This window comes from Mus caroli, chromosome 4 (genome assembly GCF_900094665.2).
Source record: "Mus caroli chromosome 4, CAROLI_EIJ_v1.1, whole genome shotgun sequence".
Taxonomy (NCBI): Eukaryota; Metazoa; Chordata; class Mammalia; order Rodentia; family Muridae; genus Mus; species Mus caroli.
In genome coordinates this window covers 91765795-91773500 of record NC_034573.1, presented here as the reverse complement: position 1 = coordinate 91773500, position 7706 = coordinate 91765795, and the positions used below count along the sequence as shown (strand labels likewise).

Here is a 7706-nt window from a genome sequence, read left to right as displayed (position 1 = left end):
AGCTGCTGTTGTCTAGATTATCTCTGAGGTGTGTGTGTTTGTGAGAGGTGGGGGGGGGGCGGGAATCTTGGCTCCATGCCTAGATTTTCTTTGCTGCTAGGATCACTGTGTGTGCCAGAAAATTCAATACCCCCTGCCCACCACCACCACCAATGAAATGATACTTATTGCTGATGGGCATTGCTGAACTGAAATGTTAAAACATATGTAAGGTATCCTCAATAAATTCAGATTTAAAAGTCTTCTAATGATATGTGTGTTTGATAGTCTTTAATAAAAACTGATTAGAGGGATTTCAGTCATGGAGAGGTTTAATAGTGACGATTCTTTTTCTTTCATGTGGAAGGATTTCAGTGTTATAAAATAAATCAAGGGATCATCAGAACATTTGAAACAGGGCTGCACCATTTCTCGGGTATGTCAGTTTTGGTGTTTTGTTTTGTTAAGTATTTGGCTTTTCTACCATGTGTCCAGGGAACGCCTGTCTTACTGAATTTCTTTGAGACAGTTCTTTCTGGAGCACAGCTCAGGTACATTAGATCATTCGGGGACTTAGATAATTCTCTTTTGAGTAATTCGATTCATGGCTTGATTTCCTCTTCCTATCGAACCGATGTCTCAGCAAAGGGCTAGAGGATTCTGCTGTTTGTAGCAAAAATCTTGTGCCAGGACCATTAACCTTGACGCTCTACACACTTTTCAGGTCAGGCAATTACCACAGTTATCCTATTTACTTATTTAAGAATGTGGCAAAGAGCGCTTCCAAAAATGGACGAAGAAATGTGAGTGGAGGAAAAAAAGTCAATTTTTTTTTTTTTTGAACGGACAGATTCAGAACTGCAATGATGGAAAGATGCCAGGATTCAGTTAAAAAGTCTCCAAAACGGGTCAGAGCAGATAAAATAGTCTGAGGTATTGGAGTGCCCCTGGGTAGAAAAAAGGCTTAAGTGTTTGAGGTGCAACAGAGCTTAGTGTTTGGTAAAGCTGCAGTGTTCAGCCTTTGTAAAGTCTTCGGGTGGCTCATGCCAGAACCATCTCTGAAATTTAATATGTAGAGTAGACTTAAGGGCAGCTACTCTCCTAGAAGTCAGAGGGTTCCTACCTGTTCATGTGTCTCCCCCTTTTCCATATTTCTTAGGACAACTTGAAAATCATTCATCTACTATATACATATAATACACATATACACATATATGTATCTATAAATATATGTATACTTATATATGTGTGTATACATTCTTCTAAAGATTATATTAGTTTATTTTACATGTATGAATGTTTTGCCCACATGTATGTATGTGCAGCATGTGCATGCCTCGTGCCCATAGAAGTCCGAAGAGGGAATAGACAGATGGTTATGAGTACCATGTTGGTGCCGGGAACTGAACCAGAGTCCTCTATGACAGTAACTAGTACTCTTGAGGCCACTGAGCCATGGCCTCAGCCCTTGAACTCTTTCTTTCAATGGGTGTGTTAAGATTCATTTCCAAGGGGACCAAAATGTCGTGGCCCAGACTGTCAGCTAACAGTGTCAGGATGATCCCAGACCAGCACCTGCTCTTTCCTGCACTTCCTGTTTGAACAGCAACATTCTGTACTGAGGACTAGGGGAAAGTCACATGGTCAGAGGCTGCCAGCACTAGTAGAGAATCTGAGTCCAGATATTATCCATAATCTCCTCGTAAGAGAGCTTTCCCAGCCTTTCTCTTCAGAAAGAGCCTACTACGTGGTCCAGGCTAGCCTCAAAGTCAGGGTCTTCCTGCTTAAGTCTCCTGAGTTCTCAGATTACTTCTGTGATAAAATAAGAGAGGCATTTTAAAAATTATTTTCATTAAGTGTATTCATTTCTTTATCATCAGTGTCTGTGCAAACATGTATGCATTCCACAGAGCAGCACATGTGAAGGTCATGGGATGACGTGTGGAAGTTGGTTCTCTTCTTCTACCCTGTGGGTCCTGAGGACCAGACAGGCTTGGCAACCAGAGCCTTTGCCTCCTGAGAATGAGTACATCTTGCTGGTCAACACATTGTCTCTCTCTCTCTCTCTCTCTCTCTCTCTCTCTCTCTCTCTCTCTCTCTCTCCCTCCCTCCTTTCTTCCTGTTTTTTTTTTTCTCTCTCTCTTGATAGGCTTTAATGTGGCCCAGACTCAACTTTTAAAACATTTAGTTTATTTGTGTGTGTGTGTGTGTGTGTGTGACTGGAGGTGTATGCAGCATCATGTATGTATGTGGAGGTCAAAGGCCAACTTTTGTTTGTTTGTTTATTTTGTTTCAGAGATAAGGTTTCTTTGTGTAGCTCTGGTTGTCCTGGACCTTGTTAAGGATTAGGCTGGCCTTGAACTCAGAGCTTTGCCTGCTTCTGCTGCAACTGAAGAAAAACTTTGAGGGTTAGTTCTGTTAGTTCTTTCATATACCATGGGTGCTACAGACACATGTTATCTGGCTTGCATGGCAAGCCATTTTATCCACTGAACCATCCCAATGTCACCCCTGAGACTGGCATTAACTCTTTGTGCCTCCACCTCCCAAGTATTAAAATTAGAGGGTTACCATACCTGCCTTGGTAATCTTTATTTTTATGTTACCAAGTTGCATATTTAATTTTTGCACAGAGTAAATACATGCCATAGCCAAAATGACATACCTCACTCCTTCACATCCCTTAAGATGCCATCTTAATTGAGAATTGTGATGATCAGAAATATGTGGCCTTTCTGATTTGATTTGGAATGTCCCTCATAGGGACTTGTATGACTGCTCAGTATCAGCTTCCTCAGCTCTTTTGTGAGGATATAGAAAGTTTAGGAGGTGCCGACTACCTGGAAAGGTAGGCTACCTAGCCCTAATTTCTGTCTCTGTTTCCTGCTTGCTCCTGAGTAGAGACTAGCCTCTCTGTATGTCCACATTACCATGATGCCCTGCTCCTGCACAGGGCCACGCCATCACGTATTGGACCTTTTGGAACCATGAACCAAAATGAAGTTTTCTCACTTTAACTTCTGTCTGTCAGGTGTTTGGTCACCGTGATGATAAAATGGACAAGGAAAGTGGCATTTACCTGTGACAACTTTCTGTTGTTACCTTAACATTTCAACATTGATGATATCCCAAGTCAAAGCAAGGCCTTGGGCATGGACAACATCTCTCTTAGTTTCTCAACACTAGCTGTGTGATGGACATAGAAGCCAATCCACAGATACTCGCTCTGAATTTGTCATGAATCCTGCTGTCTGTGTGACATATTTTTCTTGTTTTTAATTTTCTCTTTCTAACTTTAAATTCTCAGTCTTATTATAATGTCCCCTGAACTAATTTTTGTCATTGTTCCACTAGATCCATAGTTCATAAATTTGTTGAACCATGAACAAAAGCGAAAGGCTAAGCGCATGCAGGTACAAGCCATATGCACTGCTTTAATGAGTAGTCACCTTGACATATGGAGGAGGACTGCCCAATTAATTACTGGGTTTGATGGAGTTGTTGCCTGCCTGCGCAAGTTAGTCCAGGGGCCCATTTATAGTGGTAAAACCCTGTAATGGGCAGGTCTGACCGATAAACAAAGTAAATAAATGAACCAAGTTGATTTAGTAGCTCACATAATTTGCTAGACTACCATAAAAATATGACACTGCTTCTTAACAGGAAGTTTACATACTTTTTGAAGATGTGTAGAATTTCATGGTGAAATTCCAACTCATGTGGTTTTTGGTTTAGCAATTTAATAAGTTTTTTCAGCACATAGAAACAAAACGATTTTGTCGTTGAGAGCCAATGGTGTGGATTGAGATAAAAGGTCAGGTGAGCAGATGTTTCTCTTTTATTATAATATATTTTGTTTATTTATTTTTGAGATGGGGGTCTATCTAACTCCCCGTGTGGGATGATCGTGAACTTCAGCATGCCTCCTGTACCCCCTGAATGCTGAGATTACAGGCATGTGCCGCCACACCCGGTTTTATGCAGTGCTGAGCATCGAATTCAGGGCTTCACACAAGCTAGCCAGGCCCCTACCAATGCAGATACATCCCCAGCCCCTCTTTTTTTCAGACAGATTCTCATCAGGTATCCCAGGATGGCCTCAGAACTACATGCTTTAGCCTCCCACATGCTAAGTGTATGCCGCTGTACCCAGCTTAACCCCCATCCATCCCTCTTCTTCTCTTTCTCTTTTTTTGGAAAGAGGGATAGGGAAACTGGATCTTGTTCTATAGTGGAGACTGTCCTGGGCCTCTCTATCTGAGAAAGAGGGGGGACAGGGAGGGAGGGAGGGAGGGAGAGAGAGAGAGAAAGAGAGAGAGAGAGAGAGAGATTTAAGGCAAAAATATTGGTATATTAGAAAGATTAAGTAATGGGTTCTTCTACTTAATTTTTGTCCAACACATCTGCTAAATTTATTCCATGACATCTAGAGGCTGGCACTGTGTTTTCTGAGCTGCCCAAGTTCATCACCTTGTTTCAGCTTCAGGGCATCAGCTGGTATTGAAGACTCTCTACTTAAAGTCACAAGATCTTGGTCAGGAGAATAAGTCAGCAGTCCCTAGACTAGATTTACAAGTTCACTTTGCTTTGCTCTTTCTTTGGGCAGTAAGTTAAAAATATTAGTTATTTTATTTATTTTTCTGTTTTTGCAGCCGGATATCCATTTAAAACTTGTATACCCCTGCTTCCACTGTATGGCTTTCTTCTCGGACAAACTCTTGTTTAACAAAAAAGGATCTTCCAGGGCTCCATTTTTTTACTCTTAATTATCATTTTATGGTGTTGGGAACTGAACCCAAGGTCTCATGCATTCTTGGGGCTACGTTTTTCTCTGTGTGAATTAGTGGGGCCACCGCATCCTCTAAGGTTGCGTCCCTCTGTGAGATCCTGCTGTGCCTGGCACAGGATGCTGAGCCCTTCCTTACCCTGGCTTTGGATCTCTTGATGGTTCAAGCTGGTGCTCATGAACTTCAATCTTCTCTAGCTTGCCTTTCTATCTAGATCGATCAAACAGGTTGTTTGTTTGTTTGTTTGTTTGTTCGTTTGTCTGTCTGTTTTTTTGTTTTTGGCTTTCTTTTGTGTTTCTTCTATTAATTAATTACTTAATTATTAATTAAAAATTTAAAGGCGGGGCTCTTGATCCTTCTGACATGCAAGGCATTGCCAGAAGAGCAGGAGCCATGACAGAAGTGCACCAGCGCTTCCTCCAGCTGCTGCTGATTCAAGGTGCGCTGGAGGAATGGAAAGTTAGGCATCTGCAGAACCCCTGCTACAACGTCCCTGCCTGAACTGCTGCTGTAGAGAAGCTGTAGGACTTCATCAACAGTATCAACAGTGTCTTGGAGTCCTGCATACTGAGCTAAAGCAGTCACTGAAGGCCCATTTATGCACTGGCGAATCTTGCTACAACTTCAGTTTCCGAAATGGCCAGGGATTTTGCAGAGAGAACAAGTTGAATCTGTTTAAGAAAGGCGTAGGAACGGATTGTTTACTCAGAAACTGGCTTTGCTTCTACAAACATTTTGAACGAAGTTGATCAACTCAGAGGCCAAAAGATGAGGAAGGAGAAAGCAGGGAGGTGCTGCAGAAATTTGTGCAGAGCAGGTGACAGATAGGGGTGGGGTGGTCACCTTGCATGGCCAGGCTATCCCTGGAGATGGAGTGGTTCACCTGAGAGAGCTACTCAGATTTTGTGGAGTTATGCAACATCTGCCACAGCTTCCTCATCAAGGGTCAAAGCTGTGAGACACGTGGTATTAGGTTGCATTTGCCTTGCATGGCCAAGTACTTCCAGGCTACCTCTGGAAGTACTGCCCACCCTGTAATGACTGGCCCCATGACATAGCAGAAGTCTTCGACCCTGAGAAGGAGAGGGAGGCTGGCTTCTCCAAGTGGAGCAGAAAGTCCTTGTGGACCCGGCAGCACTAGCAGCATTGTGCATCATTCTGGCTCTTGGTGGGCTGACCCTCACGGCCCATTTAGAACTGCCTCCCTTGTTGATATTTGCTCTTAACAGGTTTTTAGTAAATGTTTCCTGATAGAAAAAAAAAAAAGTAACATTGTTTCCTGTTCACAGGTTAACTGGACCATAAACATTTTCTTTTTCATGTAACATTCTCTTTCCCTACTCACAGCCCCCTTCTAATAGCATGCCACTCATATCTGTTAACATTTTTTCTTCCTTCTTCCCCTAGTTTCTTTGGGTTCTATTAATTAATATTAATGTCTAATATCAATTACTAATAATTAATTAATAGTAAGAGTGTGTGCAATGTGTGAGTGTGGGCATGCATCTACTATAGCATGTGTTTGGCTTTCAGAGTACAACTTTGGGGAGTTGGCTCTCATTCACCATAGGTTCCAGAGCTCGAACTGAGGTCAGGCTTGCGTGGCAAGTGCTATCTGCTTGGGCATCTCACTGGCCTGGCTCTTCTATCTTTTACTGGTGCTGGGATTCCAGACATGTTCCACCACAGCTGAGAATAAATCACCTCCTAATGGCCCTCGCTGTCTTTTGGTTTCCATACTAGTCTTACACAGCAGTACCATAAGCCTAGCTGCGTATTCCCTGCCCACTGCTGCCAGCCAATGGTCTCTCCGACCCTCAGTGCTCCAGTTGCGTCACTTTCCCTTGCCTTTCCACCCCATTTAGTCGTTTTTCTTAGCTTTAACTTGAACTCCAGCTTCTAGAATTTACACGGTCTTAGTAGTTCACCTTGCTGCTCTGAACTTTACAGAGCTGCGCAGTGCGGCGAGGTGGCACGTGACCTGGGCCCAGTCTTGCTTGGCTCCACAACTCTGTTTAAATCGGAGTTTTTGTATAGTCAGCCAGGTGGTGGTGGCAAACACCTTTAATCCCAGCACCCAGGAGGCAGAAGCAGGCTGAGTTTGAGGCCAGCCTGGTCTAGTTCTAGGACAGCCAGGATTACACAGAGAGACCCTGTCTTGAAAAACAAAAATAAAACCAACCAAACAAAAAGCTTCCATTAAAAAGTACCTGGTAGCTTTTCTTGGTGCCAAAATTCTCAGATTCATCACAACTCCAGGTATTGGCACTTTGAAGGTTCTCAAAATAGTGGTTCTGTTCACAACACCTTTATAACCACTCATAGAGTGACTCACATCGACAGATATAGAAACAATGGAAACAGCTGTGAGATTGTGAGAGCCAGAGAAGGTGAAACAATTTCCTCAAAGTCACATGGTAAGGCTGAGGACGTGGTCATTGGTAGAGACAAAGCCCTAGGCTTGACTCCTGGCATTTTGAATGAATGAAGCTTGAAAGTAAGTAAAAATAACCAGGTGTAGTGATGCGCTTCTTAATTCAGCACTGAGGAAGCAGAGGCAGGAAGAGCTCTGTGAGTTCAAGGCCAGCCTGTTCTACACAGTGAGTTCCAGGACAGCTAGTACTCTCAGCAGTGTGGAGACATTTATTGACTCTCTCCTTAGAGCACTTTCTAAGGGCATATTTTCATAGGGTTTCCTCCTAAGTCCCTACCTTCTCATAGACACAGCCAAGTAAGACCCCTCTCTCTCCCAAGAAGGGCCTGGCTTGGTTGTCAATCTGGCATTGACTTTGATTTTGAAAGTTTTGTCTTCTGAGGCACAACGGCTAATGAGAAGAGCCTTGCATTCGGATGGAAATCGGTCCTGCTGGCCTTTCCTAGAGTAGTCATGTGACCATGCCCAACCCAACCTCCCTGAGATGTTAGTTCTTTGTCAGCTGA

The 7706-nt window shown here is 43.1% G+C and overlaps 1 pseudogene; it reads left to right on the top strand.

Annotated features, from left to right (window-relative positions):
• The first annotated feature begins 5129 nt into the window (after window positions 1–5129).
• Window positions 5130–5907, top strand: LOC110292121 (annotated as a pseudogene).
• The last annotated feature ends 1799 nt before the right edge of the window (window positions 5908–7706 follow it).